A 27,635-nucleotide genomic window follows, 5' to 3' on the forward strand; every position below is an offset into this window, starting at 1 on the left:
GACTACTGGCGATATTCTGCCTCAAAACAAACAAAGTTTGGTGTGCTGGTGCATAGCTATAATCCCAGCACTTTGGAGGTTAGACTGGGAAGACACTGTACGTCTGAGACAAGTGTGAGTTCCAAGCAAGCCAGGATACCATAGCAAGATCCGGTCTCAAAAACCAAAAGGAAGGAGGGAAGAAGGTAGGAAGGAAATTTAGGAAGAAATGTTTTTCAGCCAAAATTTAAAAAAGACAAGAAACAAAACTTTGACTTCTAAACTGAGTATATAAGAAAACATTTAAAAGTTAGACATGGTGGCTCACTCTTATATCCCAGGACTTTGAAGGCTGAGGCAGGAGGATTGCCATGAGTTCAAGGCCAGCCTGGGCTACATAGTTAAATTACAGGCCACTCTGGGTGCAGAGACTCTGAGTAAAAAAATAAACAAAAGAAGGCAAACATTTAGACCACAATGGGAATAAGGAACCAGGGGGCCACGAGAAAGTAAGGGTGAGAGGAAGGGGTGACAGCAAAGACGGAGGGAGACATGACAGGGTGAAAGAGGAAGGGGTGGGGAGATAAAACTTGCTTGTTTAATGTCATGTGAGGACTCTACATTTAAACTCACGTATTTACACACCTGTGACAGAAAACCAGAAAGGAAGCTGTTTGTGGGAGACAGGGAGAGGGGGTCCAGAGAGAGGAGGAAGACTGATGGGAAGGAGCAGTGGGAAGTAAACAGGAACAAAACACAATGCATATTATGAAAATGTAATTAAACCCATTATTTATTTTGTATACTAACTAAAAATGGAAGAAAGCAAGCAAGCTGGGCGGGTGGTAATGGTACACACCTTTAATCCCAGTACTCAGGAGGCAGGTGAATCTCTTTATTTGAGGCCAGCCTGGTCTACATAGTGAGTTCCAGGTCAACCAAAGTTACACGGAGAAACCCTGTCTCAGGGGGAAAGGGGAGAGGAAAAAAAAAAAAAGCAGGAGGGGGAAAAAAGGTTAATTACAAGATGCTCAATACAAGAGGCTACAGAGATGGCTCAGTGGTTAAGAGCACTTGCTGCTCTTGCAGAGGATCTGAGCTCAGTCCCTAGCGCCCACATCTGATTGCTCACAACTGTACCTAACTCCAGTTCCACAGGATCTTCTGGCTTCCAAAGACAGCAGGAGTGCGTGTGGTGCAAAAACACACACAAGGACAAAATACCATACACATAAAGTAATAAATAAATAAATAAATTTAACCCTAAAAATAAATAAAACAAAAGGCTGCAGCGACAGCAGTTGTGAGAACTTGCTGCTGCTCAGAAACATCTGGCTGCTCACAGCCACCTGCAGCTCCAGTTCCAGAGGATTTGGTGCCCTCTTTTGGCTTCTGTGAGCACTACATTCAAATGTACAGACATAAAATATAAATATGTAGGCATTAAAAACAAACAAATAACAACAATAAAAAAAGTGGTAAAACCAGCTAGGCTGGTAAGATTGCCCAGTGAGTAAAGGCATTTCCTAGAAAGGCTAACAAACTGAGTTTGGTCCCTGGTACCCACATTGATGGCTGGAGAGAACTAACCACTGAAAGCTGTCCTTTTGCCTCCACAGGTATCCCATGATACATAGGCACACTCAGAGAATGATGAATGAATCTAAAAAACAAAACAAAACCAAGAACAAACAGAAAACAGTCCGTTGGTGGTGGTGCATGCCTTTAATACCAGCACTCAGGAGGCAGAGGTAGACAGATTTCTGAGTTTGAGGCCAGCCTGGTCTACAGAGAGTTCCAGGACAGCCAGGGCTACAAAGAGACACCTTCTCTCAAAACAAACAAAAATAACCCATAGCTGCTTTCAAATAAACAGGTCAATAAAATACCAAGTAGGCCAGGTGTGGTGGCACGCCCCTGTAATCATAGAACTCAAGACGCAGAGGCAGGAGGATTGCAGAAAGATTGTGGCCAGTTTAGTCTACATAGAAAGTTTTAGGCCAACCAGGGCTATATAGAGGAGACTATGTTTCAAAAAGACAATAACAAAAAATCACGGGTCTATCAGGTAGGAAAGTTTTCTGTAGTATAGTAATTATGTTCACCTCTCACAAGTAGGATGTCAGAGGTTAAAAGAAAAGAGTAAAAGGTTTCAAATATTTTGAATACTATAGTTCAAGTTTTATTCTGTTTTCATACTGATTCAGCACTCTGCAAGGATCAGAAATGATTAATATCTGACACTGTGTGCTTATACACATGAAGGCTTAGGTTAGGGATCAGATCAAGAATAATGCTAATAACATGCACAGCATGAAGGAAGGCATATAGGAAACAGATACAGTACTCAGAATGCTATAGAGAAGGGCTGAGACCTGAAGTGACTGACACCCAAGTGGCAGGTTACCTGTGAGTAGCTCCTCGGCAGAAATGCAAATTCCCAGGGTCTACACTGGTCTTGCAAACCACAGACTTGGGAAGAGCCCCACAATCTCTTTTATCAAGTCCTGTAGCTAATTCAAAAGCAACAGAAGCCGGGCGGTGGTGGTGCACGCCTTTAATCCCAGCACTCAGGAGGCAGAGACAGGCGGATCTCTGTGAGTTCGAGGCCGGGCTGGACCGACAGCCTCCAAAACAATACAGAGAAACCCTGTCTCGTAAAACAAACAAAAAAAAACAAAAAACAAAAAACAAAAAAAAGCAACAGAAACCACTGTTCTCTGCTGTACTGTTTAGAAAGCTTATCTACAAGGTAGTTTGGGGGCTGGGGATGCAGCTGGGCAATAGAAACACTTGCCAATTATGAATAAGGCCCTGATTTCATCCCCTGCACTAGGGTAGGTGGCAGTGTGTTGATCCAAATGTAATAAAAAATGAGTTTATACTAACAGCAGGGCAGGATCAAATTTAGGTGTATAGTCTTCTTTGTTTGCATTTTTGTATGGAGATGGGATGTGGTGCACACCCATGCTTGTGCTCACATGGTAACCAGAGACTTCACAAGCTCTCTACCTTGTTTTCTGAGACACGGTTTCTCGGTGGGGCCTGGAGTTTGCTAGGTGGACTAAGCTGGCTGGCTGGGGATCTACTTGTCTTCACTGCCCTCTGCTGTGATTACAAGCACTTGCCACCAAGCCTGGCTTTTTATGGAGGTTCTAGGAGTCAAACTCAAATCCTCATTCTTGCACAACAAGCACTTTACCAACTAAGCTACTTCCCCACTGCCCCTTAGGTCTATACTCCAGTGCTGGCTGAAACTAGCCACAGCAGTACTTGTGTCATCACAAATCAGTCACCGAACTGTTTTAACTTGGGGGATTTCTCTAGACCTCACTATTTTTTCTTTATTGAGACAAAGTCATGTGGTCCAGGCTGGTCTCAAACTTTCTGTGTAGCCAAGGATAACCCTGAACTCTTGGTCCTCCCGCCTTTCACAGGCCTAGACCACCACATCCAGTTCAACCCTCGTATTATAAATCCCACTATCAAATCAGTGGGTAAAGTAGAGGTCTTTTCTAGCACCTAAAACAGAAATACCAATAAAATTGCTTGTGCTCAAACCAACTGTACAAAATTACGAGATTAAACAATTTATAAAAACCTTTTAAACCTCTAGTTGAACAGGGCTTACAGAGAGAGCCTAGCATTATACTGGTAAAGCAAGAAGCTGGTACCAGTGCTCATACACAAAAGCCAATAGCAAGGCCAGCACAGATCTACTACCAAAGGAAGTTCTTACCTAGAGACAACTGAAAAAGAGATAAATCCAAGAAAAGACCATACTCTGGAAACAGGCTCTGACCTAACTCCTGGCTTGCTTCAGGCAGGCAGGAAAGATGCTCAGGCTGAGAAGCTGATGGGCCTGTGTTCATTCACTCTGGGTCCAGTTTCAGTTTTACATGGCTAAGACAATTCATCATGATATGCCATTCAAAACCAAAGACTATTTTGCTCTTTAGTCATTTTGAAAAGTCAAAAACTGAGATTTTAAAGGAGAAATCTGTGGTTTTATCAATCCCATATAATAGTAAACACAATCAAAAGCAAAAAACGATACATGTTATTTATATGATTCAATCCATGTTAAAATGCCCCAACAGGCAAATCCCTAGAGAAGTAGATTATCACTGCTTAGGGCTAAGGGCACCAGGAGAGGAAAGGAGCAGCAAAGGCTGCTGGGAAGAATTTGTTCAGTGGGGAGGAAACTGTGCTAATTCAGATAGAGGGAACAGCCATACAACATCAGAGTGCACTAAACATCAGTCAACCGAACACTTTAAATTGAGATGGAGTGTAGCTCAGTATGGGGACACATGTAGTGATATATTGTTTATGATCACTAAAGCTTGCCTGAGGATTCAGAAAAGTGAAGTCAGTCGCAGGCCATAGAAGCCAGGCACACACCTTTAATCCCAGCAGTCAGAAGCTAGGAGGTGGTATAAACATCTTTAATCCTAGAACTCAGTATTAAGAGGTAGACAGATCTCTGTGAGTCCAAGGCCACCCAGATCTACACAGGAGTGAATTAGTTTAAAAGAGAATTATAGCTCACACCTTTTATCCCAGGACTCATGAGAGATATATAAGTCAGTATCAGGATTCAGTATAAGGCATTCATTCTCAAGCCAGATGAGAGCTTGTGGAGACAGGATCAACCCATTCAGCCTGAGATACAGGTAAGAAGCTAGTGGCAAGTTACTTTGCTCTTCTGATATTCAGCATGAAGTTTGAATCCCAATATCAGTCTCTGGGTCATTTATTAATTTGTGTTACAGACACATGCTGTAATTCCGGCTTCTAGAGGCTAAAGAAGAAAGATTGTGAGCTTGAAGCCAGCCTGGACTACAGTGTGTGTGTGTGTGTGTGTGTGTGTGTGTGTGTGTGTGTGTGTGTGTAAATTACATGATATAAAATCATCTTTCAATTTTACAAAAAGGGATACTGCAAAAAAACTCAAGCTAAATGTTTTTAATGTGGAGAAAAAGCCATAATTTGTCACCCACGCTTGGCATCTACACTAGGCATGCTTTATCATTTTGTCTAAATTTTATATTCTTAGCAATTTCATCTTTTGCTCTGTATCTATCAGAAAAAAAGCATGATCTGCTTTCTTTGTAACTTTACTGATAATTCTGTCAATTTTTACTTAAGCACGAGTTTCATAAATTAAAGACTTTCTAGCCCTTTGCTTTTGAGTGACTCTGTCTCAATTCGCCTTAGGTCAGTTTTATTTGAAACCAGCACTGCTGATCCAGTTGTGTTCCTATCAGTGTGCTAATACATAAGCATGTGCATGTATATACACATACACTGTTCTGTATAGCTGACCACCTCTGCCTTCTTTCCTTTTGTTTTCATTTATTGACTTATTGCGTATGTGTGTGCACATGTCCCATAGTGAACGTGTGACAGTCACAGAGGAACTGTGACGACTGGGCTCCCTCCTTCCATTATGCAAGTGTAATCTCTGCCTTCTTTTCTTTTTAAAATTTGAGATTTCTTTTATTTATTTCATATGAGTGCTTTTGCCTGCATGTATACCTATGTATCACATCCACATAGTGTGCCTGAGGAGCTCAGAAGAGGCGGGGTTTGATCCCCTGGAACAGGAGTTACAGACAGTTGTGAGCAGCCATGTGGGTTCTGAGAACCAAATTTGGGTCCTCTGCAAGGGCAACAAGTGTTCCTAACCACCAAGCCATCTCTCCAGCCCTGTCTGCCTTCTAATTCAAATATTTCCTGTTTATATGTACTCAGATTACTGATTCTGTACTTGATCAACTTGATACATGAGTCTTTAGATTAATAAGACATCAGGGATTGTCTTTCAGTTAATTGAAAAAAAAAACTGACTGGCCAGGTGACAAGAGCAATGTCTTACGCTTTATTACAGTTTTTCTTACTGTCATAACCTCAGACTTTTCGCATTATTGTTATGTCTTGCTGGTCTACTCCGTGGTGCACACCCATGACCATAGCACTCAGAAGGCTGAGGCAGAAGGACAGCAGAGAGTTCGAGGCCATCCTGGGCTACAAAGGAACAAACAAAGGGCTGCAGACATAGTTTGTGGTGGAATTCGTACAGAGTATGCATAGAGCCCTAAACTCAATCTCCAGACCTCCAAGGAAAAAAGGATTAAAGTTTGGCATTCAAGTGTTCTTCTGTGTGAGGAAATGAAGCAGCTAGGTGAGGCAAACACTGTTGTTAGAGGAACAAGCTGGCCTTCTCTTTTTATGGGCACTAACTGCTTTACCAGACTTTGAACAGGAAGCTATTACACAAAGCCGTGTTGCTTTACATTGTGAGACACAACAGAATTCCCTATGAGCAGCTGCAGAGCACAGTTGAGGGCAGCAGAAACTGACTACAGGTCCAATGTGTTTTCCCAAGTACTGAGCTGATACGATGGATGTCAAACTGTCAGTAATGTCCTCCTAGCACTGAGCAGATGTGTCATAACTCCCAGCAGTGTGTCACATAAGAAAAGAATGGCTGAGAATATAAGTCAGTGGCAGTGCTTATCTAGCATATGTCAGGCAAAGGGCTTGATCCCAGCACCACAGGATGAGGGTCAAAGCTGATTCCAATCAATGGGAACACTGGCAAACTTCTGATATTCTTTCCCATTCCTCAAAATCATTTCACGAAAGTGAGAAAGAGACTGGCATGAGAGAATGGGCTTTTGCTCTTTTGAAACAAGGTCTTGCTATGTAGCTCAGGCTGGCATCAAACTCAAGGGGACCTCCTGCCTCAGCCTCCTAAATGTTGAGATTACAGGTATGCAACAGTGTACATATAATGGTTTTTATTTTTTGAAATGTTTATTTATTTGTGTGTTCTTAGACAGGCTGGCCTAGGTAATCAAGGACGGCTTTGAACTTCTGATCCTCCTGCCTCTACCTCCTGGTAGTGCTGAGATTATGAATATACACTGACATGCTCAGCTTACGCAGTGGTGGGGACTGACCCCACAGCTTTGTGCATGCTAGGCAAGCACTCTGCAGACTGAGCCATTCCCAGCCCATTACTTTTGATTCCTGCAGACTTGCTTATTGGAATGCTCATTTCATCAGGTCGCACAAGATATTTCGGTGACGACTATGAGGATGTCCACGGTGCTAGCCTCTCTTCGAGAACACTGTATCCAGTGGGTCCACACGCTGGGATGAACCCAGGGCTTCCTACATCCAAGTAGGCACTCTATCAACTGAACTACATCTCCAGTCCATGAGTAGGTTTCTAGAGCACTCCACTGAAAGACTATCAGAAAAAATAGCTGGCCAAAGCTGCGGACACGTTACATTTGAAACTACAAAGCAGCTTCCCAAAGATGTCACCGTGTGCTCTTGTGGGGGTGGGAGCCATGCAGCTAAATTAGAATGGGTAAATCTGGGTTAAATGCTGAAGAGCCCAGTGTAACCTGCTAAGCATGTTAGCTTAGCACCCGAAGCATTCTGATACCATGTGGATGAGCAGTTAAGGAACAAGACGCCTGGAAAAGAACACAGATTGGTGGTGTTGCTCCACAGCTGACAGCTGTCAGTGCTTCTGGTTAACAAACCATTTAAAGAGTTTGGGGAAGAACATAGAGCTGAAAGCTGTCTGCCAGCTAATGGTCACACACAGAAAACTCCAGCACCAAAGCTTGGGAAATTCAAGCTACAGGATTAGAAGAAAACTGCCAGGCAATGGGGCCTGACAAGAAAATGCAGGACTGGAGAGATGGTGCAGCAGTTAAGGACACTGGCAGCTCTTCCAGGGGGCCACAGTTCAATTCGCAGCACCCAAATAGTGATTCGCAACTGCCTGTAACTCCAATCCCAGGGAATCTGACACTCTCTCTGGTCTCCTTGGGCACTGAATAGATGTGCTACTCAGACATGCAGGCTAAACACTCACACATAAAAGAAAAATAAATCTTATAAATGCTGCACAAAAGCTGTATGCCTAATCTTTAAAGGCTCTTTCAGTAAGCAAAATGGAACTGTGCATGATATAACATGTATGGTTGCCTCAGTTTTCATGGACAGTATTTTTTTTTCTACATGCCATACAGTCGTGTGTCCTGTCAATGAAACACAGAGTATGGCATCTACCATCTTCTTTAGGACTTTCTATTTACCTGGACTTTTAATAGCCACTGCCTCTCCCTATGCCATGTGGAGATCAGAGGAATGCTGAAGAAGCCAGTTCACTCCTTCCACCACCTGGGTGGATGAACAGAACTCAGGTCATAGGCTCAGCAGCAGCAGCAGCAGCAGTGGCGCCTTTACCTGCTCACTCCTTTTTGATCAATGGAAACCATTCTAGCCAGGCAATGGTGACACACACCTTTAATCCTAGCACTCAGGAAGCAGAGGCAAGAGAATCTCTGAGATTTTTGAGGCCAGCCTAGTCTACAGAGTGAGTTCCAGGACAGACAAGGCTGCACAGAGAAATCCTATCTCGAAAAAACAACAACAAAAATAGAAAACTATTTTAAATATATCCCCCATAAGATTTTAGTCTTTTGTGCTCATTCTAGATATAACTAGAACAATTAACTTAAACATCACTTAGGTCCTTAGTAAAGATTCAATAAATATCAACTGTTACAGCAACAGAAGAAATGGGAAGTGTTCACATACATTAGGTGAAAGGAAATGACAGAGAAATCTCTTTAAGCACCAACATGATGTCAAAAGTGACAGATCCATTTATAGACTGCTGTCAACTGGAAAATGTATGAATCTTGCACAGAAGTGCTGAGGAAGAGGAGAGGTAACTGACAGTCAGTAGGAGTGGCCATTCTTTATCATTCCTCTCCTTCCAATACAGACCCTGAAAGGAAACAGTGTGCCAACTGCTGACCAGGAGATGGAGCCAAACATTACAGGCTGACAATAACTTCTTTAAGAGCAGAATAAACTCACTGTACAGTCCAGGCTGGTATCCTTCCAAGCAGTCCTGCCTCACCCTTCCCAATGCTGAGATCACAGGCAGGAGCCACCACATCTAGTGGGACGTAGTAGGATGTTTTGTTTTGTTTCATTTTGCTTCCAGATTGCCTTGAACTTACTATACAGTCAAGGGTGACCTGAATCTTCCTACCTCCATCTTCCTGGGTGTTAGGACTAAGGCGTGCGCCTTCACACCCAGTTCATTAAGTGCCAGCAACTGAACCCAGGGCTTGGTGAATGCCAGGCAAACACTTGACAAATGAGCACATCCCCAGTCCCATGATAAGACAACATAAAATGTATGGGTCCAGAAGGAATCAGAGTCTTCCCCATGTATCCAGGAAATCCAAAACAAGCCTCCCAAGTTCCAAGTCCAGGAAAAAAAAAACAAAACAAAGCTGTGACTCACACACAGAGCCAGATTTCTTAGCTGTGAAATCACTCAAGTAGTCAAGTAGTGATCCAGTTAGGAGTATAAACTGTAAGTTGGGCGGGAATATTGTATGGTGGTGTGTGTTCACATGCAAGACAGAGAGGCTGGGGCTACAGGTACACAAGGGATAATGCCCAGCTCTTTACCTGAGTTCTGGGAATTTTTGTTTTGTTTTGGTTTGGTTTTTGCTTTTTGAGACAGAGTTTCTCTCTGTAGTTTTGGAGCCTGACCTGGAACTCACTCTGTAGATTAGACTGGCCTCTGACTCACTGAGATCTGCCTACCTCTGTCACCTGGAATTAACGGTGTGTGTCACCACGACCCAGCAAGTTCTAGGGATTTGGACTCAGATCCTCATGCTTGCACACCAAGCCTTCTTATCCACTGGGTCATCTTCTTAGCCCTGCCCCTGACTTTGTGAATCTTTTTTCTTCCTCCCCCTTTTTAAAAAAATTTCCCTCCCTTAATCCTCCCTTTTGCTCTTCTTTTTAAGGCTGAAGTGAGTGTGTGTGTGTGTGTGTGTGTGTTGAACAAATGTTTATATATTAAGTATTCATATCAGATATTACAAAAGAAAGCAAAGGTAAGTAGGATAGATGGTTCTTCAACATGGAAGTCTTTAATATTGTGAGAGAGGCGGGTTATCAATAAGCAATTTAGATTTAGAGAGGGTAAAGTTACTTTTAAAACAATACACATTTAGTTTTAGATATGTGGGTGTTTTGCCTGCATGTATGTCTATACACCATGAGTATGTAGTGTACACAGAGGCCAGAAGAGGGTGTCAGATCCCCTGGGACTGGAGTTACAGCCAGTTGTGAGACACCTGTGGGTGGTGGAACTAGAACCCAGGTCCACTGGTAAAGCAGCCAGTGCTCTTAACTACTGAGCCATCTCTCCAGCCCTGAAAAAAAATTTTTTAACTAAGCTGAGCCCAGCATGAAGGAGGCTAAAACATGAGGGATGGTAGCAAGTGTGAGACTAGCCTGGACTACAGAGTAAGACTGTGTCAAGCCATCAAAGCAAAACAAAACCTGAGATATTAGTGTGGTATTCAGGGATAGACATATTTAGTCTGGTGACTCAAATGTCAAGTGGACTTGAATCCAACAAGAGGCTCAGAAGACACTGATTATGGGAGAGAACTTGCTTGCTTAGAGTTCCAGGGCTGCACAAAACCCAGCATGGTGCTTCCTGCCTGTAATCCCCACACTAGAGAGGCAGAAGTTGAAGAATCAGAAGTTCAAGGTCGTTTTAAATTCCACAGTGAGATCAAGGCCAGTCGGAAGTTGTGCCATGCCCAAGTATTAAGAGGAAAAGTACAAGCGCCTGTGAAATGTAAACACACTTCATAGGCATAAAATCTTAATCTCTCTTTATCTCCTGCCTATAAACACTACACTGCTGATTGGCTCCTTAGATTCTTCCTCACTTAAAATTCCATCCCCAGAGCTGGGAAAAAGAGGAGGGGAGGGGAGGACATAGGAGAGCAGGAAAGTTGAGTCAGGAGAAGAATAGAAGAGAGCAGGATGAGAGATACCTTAATAGAGGAGCCATTATAGGTTTGAGGAGAGATCTGGCACTAGTGAGATTTCCAGAGATCTACAAGGAGGACACCAACTGGTAAACTAAGCAATAGTGGAGAGGCTATCTTAAATGCCCTTCCCTGATAATGAGTTTGACGACTACTTTGTATGCCATCCTAGAGCCTTCATCCAGTGGCAGAGGAAGACACCCACACTAAGCACTGAACTGAACTGGAACCCAGTGAAAGAGAGGGAGGACTGATGAGCAAAAGGGTCAAGACCAGACTGGTGAAACCCACAGAAACAGCTGACCTGAACAAGGGGAAACTCTTGGACCCCAGGCTGATGGCTGAGAGAGGCCAGGATGGGACTGATCCAGACCCCCTGAACGTGGGTGTCAGTGAGAAGGTCTAGGTAATCTATGGGACCTTGGGTAGTAGACCAGCATTTATCCCTGGCATACAAGTGGACTTTGGGTGCCCATCCTACATTGAGGAATGTTCTCTCAGCCTAGACACATGGGGGAGGGCCTAGGCCCTGCCCTGGATGAAATGACAGACTCTGGAGATCCCCCATGGATGGCCTCACCCTCCCCTCACCTGGGGAGCAGAGTGAGGATTGAGTAGGGGACTGGGGGAGTTGGTGGGAAGTGAGAGAGGGAGGGAGAGGGAGCTGGGATTGAGGGAAAGGGAGCTTGTTTCTTTTTTTTAAGATTTATTTATTTATTATGTATTCAGTGTTCTGTCTGCATGTATGCCTGCATGCCAGAAGAGGATACCAGATCTCATTATAGATGGTTGTGAGCCACCATGTGGTTGCTGGGAATTGAACTCAGGATCTCTGGAAGAATAGTCAGTGCTCTTAACCTCTGAGCCATCTCTCCAGCCCCCAAGGGAGCTTGTTTCTAATTTAAATTTTAAAAAAAGATTTTAAAAAATCCATTCCCTGAATTGCTGTTATTAATCTAAATTCACCTTTTTACACCAAAATAATGACAATTGAACCTTGTATCCCAGGCTAGCCTCCAACTCCTGATCCTCAACCTCTACCTACCGCCAAAGTTCTAGGATTACAACCGTGTCCCCCAATACCTGGCCATCTGAACCATTTTAAATGACAAAATATGGTATCTGTAAATACTACAAGGAAAATCTGGAAAGAAAATATTGGTCTGCCTTGAGGCTGGGTATATGTAGCTCTGTATAGAGGAGTTAAGGAGCATTGTGAGGCCCTGATTTCAATTCTAATACTGCCCCCAAAAATGGTATACTTAAATTATGCAAGGGCCAGTAGTGGAATAAAAAATTAATTGACAGGTAAGAGCTAAGTGATTTTAAAACAACCAACTCCTTTCAACTAGAAAGGCAGGCAAACAAGTGTCCTGTGTGACCATCTCAAATGCAAAGAATACACCAAGAGGGAATACACTTATCAATACAGTCACTTTTAATGACTGGTCAGGTGACACCCTTGAGAAAAGGTCTCTATCATTCTAGTGTCTTGCTTACATTACTGCTTGCAATTGGACAGAAATCAGCTCATCTCTACACATCCATCAGTTGCACAACAAATATCCACTGAACACATATGGGTGGTTGTTTTTAAATAACCAGAAAAAACCTCCAAACAAGAGAGAGGTATCTCTGTAATGAATCATGGAATGAAAGGAAAGCAGAGCCAAGCACCAGGGCATGGGCCTGTAATCACAACAGAAGCAAGCTAGTTCAACAGACTGGCTGCATTTTGAGTTTCAGATCAGCCAGGACTATATAGCAAGATCCTGTCTAAAAAAAAAAAAAAAAAAAAGACACAAAGAATTAGAAGAAACAAACAAACCACCCAAGAAAATAACAGAAATGTAGAGCAAACATTGTTTCTTTCTCTAGGCAGGGGTCACTGTAAGTCACTGCCAAGGCCCCAAGCTCAGAAGTGAGAATAGGAAACCCCACCTATGGCAGAAACTTCTGCGTTCCTGCTGATATCCAGATTATTCCTTCCTTCTCAGTAGCACAAACCCCATTTTATTGAGAGTAGTCACATCTCCAGCTATGCTTCCTTGAAGCCTGAGCTTTGGTTCAAGGAGTCTCCAAAGAGAGAGAATGCATTTTTCTTTGTCTTTGCCTTGCTGTCTGGAACCCCACTGTGACAGTGGAGGTCTGGCAGTCATCTTTAATTTTGAGACCTATGAGACCCTTAGGGGCAACAGATCAAAACTAGAAGATTAGGTCTCTCAGACTACTTTACGAAGTCACTCTGCCTATTCTGAACTATGACTTCAAGAATTAACTTAGGTGCTGGAGAGATGGCTCAGTACTAAGAGCACTGGCTGCTCTTCCAGAGAACCTATGTTCAGCTCCCTGCATCCACATGGCTGTTCACAACCGCCTGTCACTCCAGTTCCAGGGGTTTATGACACACTCCTCTGGTCTCTTGAAGGCACCAGGCACACACATGGTACAGACATGAATGCAAGCAAAACACACATCCACATAAAATAAAATTGAAACTGAAAAACAGAGTTATTTTATGGTCTAGAGAGATGGCTAGGGGTTAGGAGCACACACTCCTCTTCACCCATGTTCCATTCTCAGCACATGTGTTGGACAGCTCAGTCTCCTGCAATCGCAGCTCCACTGGCCTGAGATTGGCCTCTGCAGGCACTCATGGAAGCATGCATACACTTACACACTAAATCAACTAAACCTTTAAGAAATTAGCTGAAGCCAGATGTGGTGCTGAGTGCTTGTAATCCCATCACACAGGAAGCTAGGGCAGGAGCATTACTGTCAGCACAAGGTCAGCCTGGGCTACACAGAGAGCTGTCTTTACTTTCTCTCCCCCTCTCCTCCCATAAAGACAAATATTTTATATGAGAAAATAAATTCTGTGTGTTTAAGCCACCACTGTGCCTGGGTTGTTGGTTTGTTTTTTTGTTTTTGTTCTAGTTATTGTTTTTGTCATTGTTTGGGGGGGTTATTTTTTTATTTCCTTATTTTTGTTTTTTTGTTTTGTTTTGTTTTTTGAGACAGGGTTTCTCTGTGTAGGCCTGGCTGTCCTGGAATTTACTCTGTAGACCAGGCTGGCCTCAACCTCTTAGAGATCAGCCTGCCCCTGCCTCCCAAGTGTTCGGATTAAAGATGTGTGCCACCACCAACACTGCTACCACGTTTCCATTATGTCTGTTTTCTTCTGTTTTTGTTTGTCACAAAAGACAATTCTTCACTTAACACTTACCTTCAGACAGGTTAAAGGTTTTATCTTTTTCTTCTTTTTTTTTCACAGATGAGGCCACTGAGATCTCAAGGGGTAAGATGATCTACACAATATTAAGTTTTGGAGAACAGGTCTTGGCTCTTGGCCCAGTTTTTTCCCTTGAGAAACTGACTCTTGGAATCTAAATGGAGAGAGATTAAACATGACAATGAATTATAACCGTATCCTTATTCAGTGGGAATAGTACACAAGAATATGTGCTATTATATACATAGCATACAATTAGTAGAAAAGCAAAATATTAGTGGCCCATGCCTTTAATCCTAGCTCTCCAGGCAGAGGATCTCTGTGAATTTGAGGACAGGCTGGTCTACAGAGTGAGTTCCAGGATAGCCAGGACTATGAAGAGAGCCTGTCTCAAAAAAAAAAAAAAAGAAAAAAGAAAAAAAAAGAACGAAAAGAAAGACAGGAAGAGGTTAGGAGGGAGGGAGGCAGGGAGGCAGGAAGGGAGAGAAAACAAGAGAGAGGTATCATGTTTTTTTCTTTTTTTTTTTTTTTTTTTTTGGTTTTTTTGAGACAGGGTTTCTCTGTATTGTTTTGGAGGCTGTCGGTCCAGCCTGGCCTCGAACTCACAGAGATCCGCCTACCTCTGCCTCCCAAGTTCTGGGATTAAAAGCGTGCGTCACCACCACCCGGCTGAGGTATCATGTTTTTATGACCTGCCAGTTTAATGGTAAAATAAACAGTCAAAGATCAGAACAAACAGATTCTGTTCACAATGCCTAAGTTGCACCACGCTGGACAAAACTCAGGATAAGAGCATTTGTTTTTCTCAGCAAATACACAGACTTTATGACAAACACTGTGGTGGTTTGAATAAGAATGGCTACCATAGGTTCATATATTTAAAAGCTTAGGGAGTGGCACTATTTGAAAGGATTGACAGGTATGGCCTTGTTAGAGGAAGTGTGTCACTGGGGGTGGGCTTTGAGGTTTCAAAAACCCAAGCCAGGCCCAGTGGCTCTCTCTTGCTGCTGTTTGTAGATCCAGATGTAAAACCCTCAGTTCCTTCTCCCTGAATGCTGCCATGCTCTCCAACATGATAATAATGTAATAAGCCTCTGGAACTGTAAGCAAGCCCCAGTTAAATGCCTTCCTTTATAAGAATCACCATGGTCATAGAGTCCCTTCACAGAAATAAAACATTGACTAAAGCATAGGGTAACCTTTTCTTTTTCTTTTTTAAAGGTATTTGTTTTTATTCTATGTGTATGTGTGAGTTCCTTCATGTAAGTATGTATGAGTACCACCTGCATGCCTGGTCGTCCTAGAGGTCAGAATTGGAGTTATAGGTAGTTGTGAGCCACTGTGAGGACAAAACTCAGGTCCCCTGCAAGAGTAACGAGTACTCTTAACCTCAAGCCATCTCTCCAGCTCCAAGAATAACTTGTTCTGTTAAGTCCTTAGCTGGAAAGTCAGGTATGGTATTACACAACTTGTTGATGCAGCATGAGGGAAAAAACAGGGGATCAGCCATCTATGGCTATATATAGAGTCTGAGGCCAGTCATGGAAAAATGAGACTGTCCGAAAAAAATTAAAGAATTAACAAATTCTTTTTTTAAAACTTGCTATTGATTCTTTGAAGTTTTCATATAAAGCATTCTATCCTCGTCCATCCCCCCACCCTTGCAACCTCAAAACAAAATAAGATTTAAAAGAAAAACTAAAAAACCAAACCTGACAAACAAAATAAACCAAAGCAAAACAAGAAAGAAAGGGGAATAAAGGAGAATTTCATCATAGAAGAATTAACAAATTCTTATACTTACTACTACCTTAAAACAAGTAACTTGAAGGCAGTAAGATGGCTTAGTGGGTAAAGGCACTTGCTACTAAGCTTGACACACCTGGGCCCAGAACCCAAATGGTAGAAGAGAAATGACTTCTTAAGTTGTCCTCTGACCTTCCACATGCATGCCATGGTACACACATACAAAAATAAATACTGAAATATTTTCATTACACTGATCCCAGTTTGTCACAGATGTGTTATATTGCTATTATTATTATTATATTTTATGTGTGCGTGTCTACTTATCTGGATGTGTACCATATGCATGCAGGTGCCTGTGGGAGCGAGGAGAGGGCGTCAAAGCCTCTGAAATGGAAGTTACAGGCAGTTGTGAGCAGCCTGATGTGGGTTCTGGGAACTGAACCCAGATCCTCTGTAACAGCAGCAAGTGCACTTACCCACTGAGCCAACTCTCCCTGCCACAGAGATCAAAAGCAGTACATTTCAAAGCCTTTTCTGAAACCCCACTACGTAAAACAAGACACACATGTTGAAACTCAGTGCTGAAGAGAAGTCTTTCTGTGTCGTCTGCAAAGAAAATAAGCAAATCAAGCCTCTTCAAATTTTAGTAACAGGTGTCTTTTTAGGTGGCATATTAAATATAAGACTATCTACATAGAGCAGCGAGAATATGCAGGTTGTATTTTGTACATGTCTTCAATACAGCATAGTAAAAACAAAGAAACAGCACATTGAACCCTAGCCTCATTCATTTATTTGCCAGTTACCTGCACTTTTCTCCACCCCCACTGGCCTCCCCCCACTCCCCGCCTGAAATTGAGTGGATGCTAAGAAAGAGCTCTACCACTGAGCCATATCCTTAGTCTGTGACTTGATTTTTCTGAGTCTTGATTTCCTGACCATAAGACTGGACGTGATGGCTACTACCTGTAATCCCAGAATTCAGGAGGGTAAGGCAGGAGATTGCCTTAAATTTGAGGCCAACCTGGGCTACACAGTGAGTTCCAGGACAGCCTGGGCTACATGAAACTTGTCTTAAAATTAAATAAAATTTATTAAATTTTATTAATAGAATATAAGTTATCTTCAACACGTTTTATTTTTTATTTGTGTGTGTGTGTAGTGTGTGTGTGTGTGTGTGTGTGTGTGTGTATCACATGTGTGAGTGTGCCTGAAGAGGCCAGAAAAGGATGTCATCTCCTAAACTGGAGTTACAAGTGGCTGTGAACCGCTGGATATGAGTACTGGGAACCCAATACAGATCCTCTGGAAAATCAAGCATTCCTAATCGCTGAGCCAGTTACACAACTCACATAGTATCACTTTTAAGAATTCTTTTTTTTTTATTTTTCTGTATTTATGTATTTACTTCATGTATGTGGACATGAGCTCCATGACATTCAAACAGAAGTTAGAGAACAACCTGGAGGAGTCAGTTCTCCTCTTCCACCTTGACATGGCTATGGGATTGAACTCAGGTCATCAGGCTTGGCAGGAAGCGCCTTTACTCTCAGACTCATCTTGCTAGCCCTTCAATATATTTAAAAAAAAAACTGGCACTTGAACTCCCAAATACCCAAAGAAATATTTTGCAGACACCAGCCACTTAAAGTGTCCTTAGAAAGTAGGAAACACAAGGGCAGTGATGACACACACCTTTAATCCCAGCAGAGGCAGGCATAGGACCTGAGTTTGAATCCCAAGCACCCACATAAAAAGGCAGGCAGGCTGCATGCCTATAATCCCAGCAGGGAGGAAGAGGCAGGAGGATCCCTAGGGCTCCTTGCCAGCTATTCTGGCCACACAGGTGAGCTCTAGGTCTCAAAACATGCTGAAAGTGATAGAAGAACTGAAATGGACCTCTGGCCTACACACACACACACACACACACACACTGAAACAGTAAGCACCTTGGGAGAACAGAGAAAAATAAACACAGCAGGGGCTCCACCACAGGTCTGTGGGTAAAATCAGGAAGTCCTAAGAACAGCATCTGTAAATCCACAAGGAGGCAGATAGATGTTTTTAAATTTTTTATTTATGGATGTTTGTGTGGAGGTCAAAGGACAACAGGAATTGGTGTCCTCCTTCTACCACATGGGCCACAGGGGTCACACAGAAGGACATCAGGCTTGCCTGTAAGAGACTTTATTCACTGAGTCATCTAAATGGTTCTCAGAAATGAGAACACCTACAAACCAGATGCTGAGAGCTTCTGTGCTTACTTAATAACTAGACTGATACTATCTGAGATTTCATTTGTAATTCTAAATTTCCATGATTTTAATACTTCACACTATTGTGTTAACCAAGGAACATTCATTCATTATTTGTTGAATTTGCTCGAGTTTTATAAAACTATAACAAGCTTAAATGAGGAAAACTCCTGATGTAATTTCTAAGAAGGGCAAGACAAAATAATCTGCATATTACTAGAGTACAGTTACTTAACAAAACAAGTCAGGGAAGCATTTTAAATAGCCAAAGGCTATCTGGTCTGAATGCCTGACACAATCCTATCACCTCCTGAGTTTAGGGTAATCTCAACTCTTTCAGCTATCCAATAGGGAAATGCCGCAATCAAACATAACTCACCAAAACAAATATTTCCATTTAAGTCGTGTGTGTGTGTGTGTGTGTGTGTGCGTGTGCGTGTGTGTGTGTAAGAGAGAGACACAGAGAGAGAGAGAGAGAGAGAGAGAGAGAGAGAGAGAGAGAGAGAGAGAGAGAGAGACTGCTGTTCATGCTAGTATCGATTTCTTAAGATCAGTGGCAAAAGATCCTCCTGCCTCAGGCTCCCCTAAGAACTGAGACTGTGTGAGTCACAGCTTCCTGCCTTTTGTTATCATCAAGGTGGTTTTTTTTTTTTTTTTGGAGACGGTAGTATTTATATTATTCATCCACAAATTTAACAGAGCCTTAAAAAAGGAACTTAAGATAATAGCACACAGCGTCCAATTTATGTTCATTTTCGTTCTCTCCCCCTCCACCCCTTTCTAATTTTGCAAAATACTTGCCATGTAAGACCGTTGCCTGCTTCAACCACAATAACCACATCAGTCCACCGAGTTAACATTCAGCAGGTGCAACAAGAAAGTGTTATCTTTCTGTTCCCCTATATCGAAAGAGCTCTTCTTTCGCCTAATTTGTCACTTTGGGGCAAACGATACCACAGCTGGCATGAACTTTCTCCTTAGTAGCAAAAGATGCTGGCTTCACATACCCCAGGGAAGAGCTGTGTTCCTGGGCCTAGCTTTGCTCCGCGGCGCTGAGCATCTGCACGGAATTGATAGATCCAGAGTCCTCACCAGTAGGCATCCCCCTCACCCACGAACCCCGCCCCAGTTTTAGTCCAGCACCTACACCGCCTGCTTGTGCCACCGACCCTGAAGACAGATCAGGTGCTCTGTAGTAAGAATAGCGGTGGAGAGGAGCCGGAGCCTGGAGCTATAGCTAGGAGACCCTCTCCAGCCCTGCCAGCCCACAACTCGGCCCTCTTAAGCTCACAGCCCGGGCAAGACAAGCGAAGATCTGCGTCCTCTCCCCCTTGGAGCCGCCCAAGCCTCCCTGAGGCCGGGATTTGCATCCAGCTCCGCGCCACTGACCTCTCTGCAGGATCTCCGCGTGCGAGGCTAAGCCGACTGTTGCCAGCCGCGCGAACTCCAGTCTTTCCCAGCCCACGGCCCTCCGCCGTGCTCTATTCCACAGCCTCCTGCATGCCCGCCTCCTGGTTGCCATGGTGACTGCCTCCGCCCCCGACAGCCACTAATTGGTCGGGCTCCGGATCGCGGAGGACGCCTATTGGTGAGTTGGTTCAGGGAAGCGCCTACGCGTAGGAGCTTCGGGAAGATCTAGCCAAGAGGGACGTGGCGCTCTCCGACGCCAGCGAGGAGGCCGCGCCTCTTCCTTAGCTTGGTGTTCTGATTTAGTTTGTGGAGCAGAACTTAGCCGGGGATCTACCACAGAATCTTAGGGATAGCCGGGCTTTTGGTCTCTTCTTGTGCCTGCAGCGTCCAGAGTGATGGAGAAAAAGGTGGCAGGCCTCTTGCGGGTCCAGAGACTTGGAATAGTGTTTAACTCTAGTTATCCTGGGCCTCGAGTCACTGTGGCTTGTGTCTACCTCATTTTTATCTTATGTACATCTTCAGATACAGCCTTCTCTACTCCCTGCCTCGTGGAGCAGAGACATCTTCGTCTCATTTTAACCATGGGGCTCCTGGATGCACATAGTTGGAGGCTTAGAAAAGCCTTTAGAGCCCTTGGAGCTGGCTTGGAAGCTTGAGAACCAGTTACTCACACCTTACTGATCTTTAATTTTTTTCTAAAAAAAAAATTGGTCCTAGGTTATGTATTACTGTGTATTATTACTTGCTGCAACTAAAAGCTAACAAAAGCAATTAAGGAAAGAAGGTTTATTTTGCCCACAGCTTGTCACAAGGCATCCCAGTCAGGAAGCAGAGAAATGAATGCTGGTGCTTAGCGCTCTGTCTCTGTGTCTGTCTGTCTCTGTCTCTGTCTCTGTCTCTGTCTCTGTCTCTCTGTCTCTGTCTCTGTCTCTCTCTCTCTCTCTCTCTCTCTCTCTCTCTCTCTCTCTCTCTCTCTAATGCAGTAGAGGACTCCAGAATCTACAGTTGGTTGAATCTACAAGTGTAGAACCCACAGATACAGAGAAAGGCAAGCTACAGTGGAAGCTACTGTTAGCAAGATGCAACATAGGTTAATGGTTGCAGGCACCATTAGGGACCAGACTTCCTCTCTTGCAGCACTCAACTTGCCTCTAACCCATCGTTTGGGCGTTTGGGGCAACGTATAAAAGCACTGTGCTTCCATTTCCTTGTATGTAGAATGTGGTCTATAAAACACACACACACACACACACACACACACACCTCCCACTTATAGGATAGCCAATCAACAGAGAAGTATATGACACATTGAAAGCAGTAACTGCCTTTCTTGGGTTGGTGCCTGAAATGTTAAGACTATACTCAGCTCTAGATTTTAACTTTGTTTGTTTGTTTGTTTGTTTTTCGAGACAGGGTTTCTCTGTATTGTTTTGGAGGCTGTCCTGGAACTCGCTTTGTAGACCAGGCTGGCCTTGAACTCACAGAGATCCACCTGCCTCTGCCTCCTGAGTGCTGGGATTAAAGACATGCACCACCAAAGCCCAGTTTAGATTTTAACTCTTAAGCATTCATTTACTTAGACTAATATCCCAAGGTTAAGCTCCTTTTGTGTTTTAGAGGGATGGTTCTCCAGTTTTTATTTTTTGGCTCTGTCTCCACTGAAGGGTTAATAGCAGAGACCTATATAAGGAAATGAATAGGTTAAACATAATGACACTTGAGGAAGATAGAAGATTGTGGTGTAGGGACACTAAATTTCAACTTGATAAACACGGGAAATACTACCTACATCATTGGTGTCGTTAGTAACCTTGAGCTGATTTTACACCCTGACACTGTGGAAATTACTAGACTTGATGAGCATGGTGACCCACACCTTTAGAACTAGCACTTGGTAGGTGAAGTAAGAGGATTAGGAAGTCAGGGCCAGCCTGGGCTATGTAAGACCCTGCCTTATGAAACAAAGACAAACAAAATACTAGTCTGTAAACACATTGAAGATAGGAACCGTCTTGAACATTTTTTATTAACTATTACCTAGCACAAGGACAAATACTATCTGGACCAGGCACAAAAACTGGGTATAGCTTTTCTAAGGGCAGACCTTAGAAGCCCTGGTGGTGCCCTGTCTGGATGATTCGTAGAAATCCAATGGCAATCAGCAAACCTGGCAAACAAGAAGATGAGATTCACCCAATGATGTAATAAAAGGAAGATCATGGCATGTGGTGACTGAGACGGTAACACCTTCTGGGGTGATGGCAAGGAGAAGACAAGAAAAACAGGATGAACGGCGGCCATGAGGATAAATCCTGGAGTAGTGGCTCATGCCTTTAATCGAAGCCCTTGAGAGACTGAGGCAGAAGAATCCACATTAAATTTGAGGCCAGCCTGAGCAGCAGTGTGAGACCCTGTCTCTAACTCTCACACTAAACAGTACTAAATAAAAACAAAAAGTTCTTACAGTAAAAATGGATAAAGGGAAATAACATCAGCAGAGAACTACTTCCCTGGTATATTCAAGGTCCTGGTTCAGTCTTCAGCACTGAAAAAAATAAAGGGAGAAAGTAAAAAGGGAGGGAGGGAGGGAGGAAAAGAGGGAGGGAGGGAGGGAGGGAGGAAGGGAGGGAGGGAGGAGAGTCCTGAATGCATCCTATTATCTGAGGAATTTAAGAAGAAATATTACTTCTTAAATCAGGATGGCTCAGAGGATAACCTGAGTTTCATCTCCAGGACCTACATGGTGGAAGGAGACAAATAAGTTGTCCATGACCTCCACATGTTCACTGTGACATGCGCTACTCCCCACCCCTACCTCCAGACATGCATGCACAAGCGCGAGCACACACACACACACACACACACTAAATGTAGTTTTAAGAAGAAAAATAAATGTTACTTAGTAAGTAAGACCTGAAATTTGGCTTTTAGCGAGGGTGGAGAATTTCCTGATAGGGAGAAGACAGAAGAACAGCCAGTACATAGCACAAGTCAGGATCCATCCCCAACCCTGCCTCAAATGCTTGGCATTTGTGTCTGGACTTGAGTTTGCTATCTGACTCTAGTTCTGGTGTGTGTTCTTTCAGAGTAACCAATCAGTCCACCAGGTAACCAATAAGTCAACCTCTGAATGGAGAGGCAGCATGAGCAGAAAGCCAATGTACCTGGATTAAAGGGTGGGGAAGGATTCTTTTTATTTTTTATTGGGCTGGCCCCGGGAGTTTGACCATGCTCCAGTGAGTATACGGGCAACACAATTTGAACATTTTTGTTCGCATTATTTTTTGTTGTTTCTCTTCTTTTGGGGGAGGTCACAAGGATGGGGGGGGCTTACTTGAGAAGCCTGGCAAGTATAATAGGGTACATAATGTTATATTCCCAAATATCAATAATCAATGAAAGTATTGCCTTGGGCAGTACACCCCGTTGTCTTTAGAATGTGCCCTTACTTAACATTACTAACTAAACCCAAATCCATTCCTATTAGCTAATGTCACTCAGCAAGATTCTAGGCAGTAGTGGTTCGTGCTGCAGAGATAGTGAAGAGTAAGTCAGCAGGTGTCTGGCATGCTGTTCTACAGTGATGTGTAAATAGGTATTTCTGCACCTGTAGCCTGTGGTTCAGATGAGGTGCTGGAAAAGATACTGGATAGATTTTATCCTCTCTCCTCACACACCCTCTGCTTGTTACCTAGGAAACCTTGGCTGATTATTGCCTTTATGGGATATAGCTTAACTTGATCTACACAGTTTGATTCTTTGATTTCCAAGGAAACCTGGCTCAGCTAAGAAACTCAAAATGAATTTGCTGGAGGGCAGGTTAGAAGAAAAGGAAAACATCTAAGCAAACTAGCAGCTCTAAGCCCTGCCCCATAGTGTAGTTCTTTGTACCTCAGGAGAAAAGATGGTGTAAGAAACTTCTAAAGGATTGGCTATTTTGTTTTTTTTTGTGTGTGTGTGTGTGTGTGTGTGTGCATATGTGTGTGTGATATTTATGTACATATATTGTATATATTCTAATGTTTTGTTACAGATTCTCTCTGTAGCTCTGGATGCCCTAGAGTTCCTTATGTAGACCAAACTGGCCTTGAACTATTGGCAAACCTCCTGCCTCTGTCTCCTGACTTCTGAGATTACAGGTACGTCCTGTGCCATCATGTCCCACCTATTCTGGTGGGGTTTTTTTGTTTTTGTTTTTTTTTTGGTTTTGGTTTTGGTTTTGGTTTTGTAACAGCCATGGCTTTACATACCAGACTGGCCTTGAACTCATAGAGATCCAGGGTGCTCACAGTCTACCCAAGTGCTGGGATTAAAGGTGTGCACCACCATGCCTGGCCTATTATGACTTTTTAATACTTCAGTATGGCCCCTCTGTATTCTTCTTCCCGGATTTAATATGACATTGGCTGATCAGTTTGCTTCAAAGGCAAACTCTTTGTGTTCAGAAGATAGAAGAAGAAGGTAGAGACTACTTATTATTCCAGATACATTAAGCACTCAGAAACTTAAAAACCCAACAGCAAACCATGGGAGCCAAGACTTACAAATTGTATTAAGGTTTAGTTCACAAATCAGCAACCTGTGGCTATGGGACCAAATTACCCCACTGCCTGCTTTTGTAGATAGTTTTGTTGGCATACAGCCATATTCAATATCTACACGCATTGCATACACAGTATCTTTACATAGTGTCTCTGGCTACCTTGGTATTGAAGTGGCAGATCTGAATAGATATTTAAAAACCAGTCAGCTCTCAAGATGCAAATTATGAGCCAGGTGCAGTGGCATACACCTATCTGTAATCCAAGACTGTTCAGGAGACTGAGATAGACAGATTGCAAGTTTGAGACCTGCCTCATCTTAAGCAAAATGATCTAAAGATAAAATGTAAAAAGACTGGATATATATCTCAGTGGGAGAGTGCTTTCTTAGCATAAATGGCATCCAGGCTCATGGAACAAGAAAATACGTGGTCCTTTACAAAAAGCAGACCAGTAAATCAAGGTCTAGATAATTCACAGAGAATCCTTAGTGCAAAAAAGAAAAATGCTTCACTGCCATCAAGTCCTCTAATCCATTACTTCTCAGCCTTTCATGTATATACAAACCTCTTGGTGTAATTAAAATTATTGTTATTATTGTGATTTTTTATGTGTGCATGCATGATGTAAGTGGGTAGCCAGAAGACAACTTTTGGAGGCTGTTCTCTCCTTCCAATTTTAATGGTTCCAGGGATTGAACTCATGGAAGAAAGCACCTTTACCCATTGAGCCATCTCCCTGGCCCTGGAGAGCTTGATAAAACACAACTTTTGAACTTCTGGGTCTGCTCCACCTGTAGGAAACCCGTCCAGCAGGTCGGACTCTCCAGAGTCAGCCTGAATCACACTCTTGGCCCCTCTTACACCCTGTTTGAGGTGAGTCTGGGTTCTGCCCAGGTCCAACTTCCCCCATCTCCTTCCTGGACCTTCCTGGGTCTGCTCCACCTGTAGTGGACTGCCCAAGTAGTCGGGACATTGCAGTCTTGGCCCCTCTATGCCCTCAGCTTGAAGTGAGTGTGGAGCCAACTCAGGCCCAACTCCCCTCCCCATTCCCTCTTTGGAACTTCCTGGGTCTGCTCCACTTATAGCTGACCGCCCTGGTAGTCGACCTTTCCAGAGTCTGCCCTCATATCAGTCTCGGTTCCCCTAAGCCCTCTGCCTGAGTCTTGGACCCTCTACACCCTCAGCTTGAGCTTGAGCTTGAATCTTGGCCCCCCAATGCCCTCTGTGTGAGGAGACTACCAGGAGAGGCTGGACCATCCAGAGATGCCAACATCAAAGTCTTGGCCCACCTACACTCACCAGGAGACAAGAGGAGAGGAAGAGACCCCACCTGCACCCACTGGAAGAAGGGATGGGAAGATGACAGTATAAGAACACATTCAAGAACAGAAAGATCAATATGATGCCAACAGAATCTAGGGACTGCACACCAGCAAGACATGAACACCCCAGTATAGATGAAGCAGAAGGAATGACCCAAAAAACAACTTTATGAGGATGATAAAGACCCTCAAAAAGGTGTTGAGAGAAATTCCTTAAAGAAATGGTAGAAAAAAAAACAAAATTTCAAGAAATGTAGGAAAAGACAAACCAAAAATTGCAAGAAACAATTCAAACAGTGCAAGGTTTGAAAGCTGTAATTGACACAATAAAAAAACACAGTCTGAGGGAACACTGGAAATAGAAAACCTGGGTAAACAATCAGGAATTACATATACAAGCATAACCAACAGAATACAAAAGATGGAAGAGAGAATCTCAGGCACTGAAGATACACTAGGAGAAATAGATTCATTGACCAAAGAAAATTTTAAGTCCAACAAATCCCTAACACAAAATATCCAAGAAATATGGGACACTGTGAAAAGACCAATATGTATAGGTATAGAAGAAGGTGAAGAAACTCAACTCAAAGGTGAAGAAAACATATTAAACAAAATCATAGGAGAAAACTTTACCAACCTAAAGAAAGACACGCAATGAAAGCTTACAGAACACCAAATAGAGTGGACCCAAAAAAAAAGGCTCCTCGCCACATAATAATCAAAACACCAAACATGCAGAATAAAGGAAGAATATTAAGAGCAGAGAAGGAAAAAGGCCAAGTAACATACAAAGGCAAGCCTATAAGAATTACACCTGAATTTTCCATGGAAAATCTGAAAGTCAGAAGGTCCTAGATAGATATTCTACCAACACTAAGAGACTACAGATGCCAGCCCACATTACTATACCCAGTAAAGCTTTCGATCACTATAGACAGATAAAACAAGATATTCCATGACAAAACCAGATTTAAACAATACATATCCACTAATCTATCCCTACAGAAAGTTCTGGAAAAAAAACTCCAACCCAAGGAAGTTAGTTACATGCACAAAAACACAGGCAATAGATAATCCCACTTTACCAACAGCCAAAAGAAAAAAAGGGGGAGGGGAATCCACACACAATACCACCACAAACAACAAATCCAAAACAAACAAGAATTAACAATCAATGATCACTAATATCCCTCAGTATTAATGGTCTTAACTCAACTATAAAAAGACACAGGCTAACAGAATGGATACGAAGACAGAAACCATCCTTCTGCATACAAGAAACACACCTCAACTTCAAAGACAGAGAGTACCTAAGAGTTAAGGGTTGGGAAAAGGTTTTCCAATCAAATAGACCCAAGAAACAAGCTGGTGTAGCAATCCTAATATCTAACAAATTAGCTTTTAAACTAAAATAAATCAAAAGAGATGAAGAAGGTCATTTCATATTCAGCACAGGAGAAATTCATCAAGATGAAGTCTCAATTCTAAACATTTATGCCACAAATACAAAGGCATCCACATTCGTAAAAGAAACATTACTAAAACTCAAATCACACACTTATAGTGGGAGCCTTCAAAACCCCACTCTCACCACTAGACAGGACCAACAAGACAGGAACTTAGCAAAGAAACAAAGGAACTAATAGAAGTTATGGCCCAATCGGATTTAACAGGCATTTATAGAACACTCCATCCAAACACAAAAGAATATACCTTCTTCTCAGCTCCACATGGAACCTTCTCTAAAATCAATCATATACTTAGCAACATAGCAAACCTCAACAGGAAAAAATTGGAATAACCCCCTGTATCTTATCAGACCACCATGCTTTAAGTTAGAATTTCACAACAACACAAGTTGCAGAAACCCTACAAAATCATAGAAATTGAACAATGTGCAATTGCACCACTCCTGGGTCAAAGAAGAAATAAAAAAAAGAAATTAAAGACTTCCTAGAATTCAATGAGAATGAAGACAAAATATACCCAAACTTATGGTACACTTTGAAAGCAGTGCTAAGAGGAAAGTTCATAGCACTAAGTGCCCATATGAAGAAACTGGAGAATAGTCACACTAGAGAATAAACAGCGCAACTGAAAGCTCTAGAACAAAAAGAAGCAAACTCACCCTGGAGGAGTAGATGCCAGAAAATAATCAAATTGAGGGCTGAAATCAATAAAGAGGAAACAAAGAAGACAATACAAAGAATCAATGCAACAAAGAGTTGCTTCTTT

General features: G+C 42.8%; 1 protein-coding gene across 1 annotated transcript in view; it reads right to left on the reverse strand.

Annotated features, from left to right (window-relative positions):
• The window catches only part of Nucb2 (nucleobindin 2), a 35,082-nt gene extending 15,445 nt beyond the window's left edge, over nucleotides 1-19,637 (reverse strand). The window contains exons 1-2 of the mRNA XM_005075630.4: nucleotides 19,512-19,637; nucleotides 14,113-14,272 (exon numbers count right to left, since the gene is read on the reverse strand). The gene's annotated coding sequence lies outside the window, so the exon portion shown is untranslated. The remainder of the gene's footprint in view (nucleotides 1-14,112; nucleotides 14,273-19,511) is intronic.
• Between the last annotated feature and the right edge of the window lie 7,998 nt (nucleotides 19,638-27,635).

The sequence above is a fragment of the Mesocricetus auratus genome, unplaced genomic scaffold (assembly GCF_017639785.1).
Source record: "Mesocricetus auratus isolate SY011 unplaced genomic scaffold, BCM_Maur_2.0 Super-Scaffold_4256, whole genome shotgun sequence".
NCBI classification, from domain to species: Eukaryota; Metazoa; Chordata; class Mammalia; order Rodentia; family Cricetidae; genus Mesocricetus; species Mesocricetus auratus.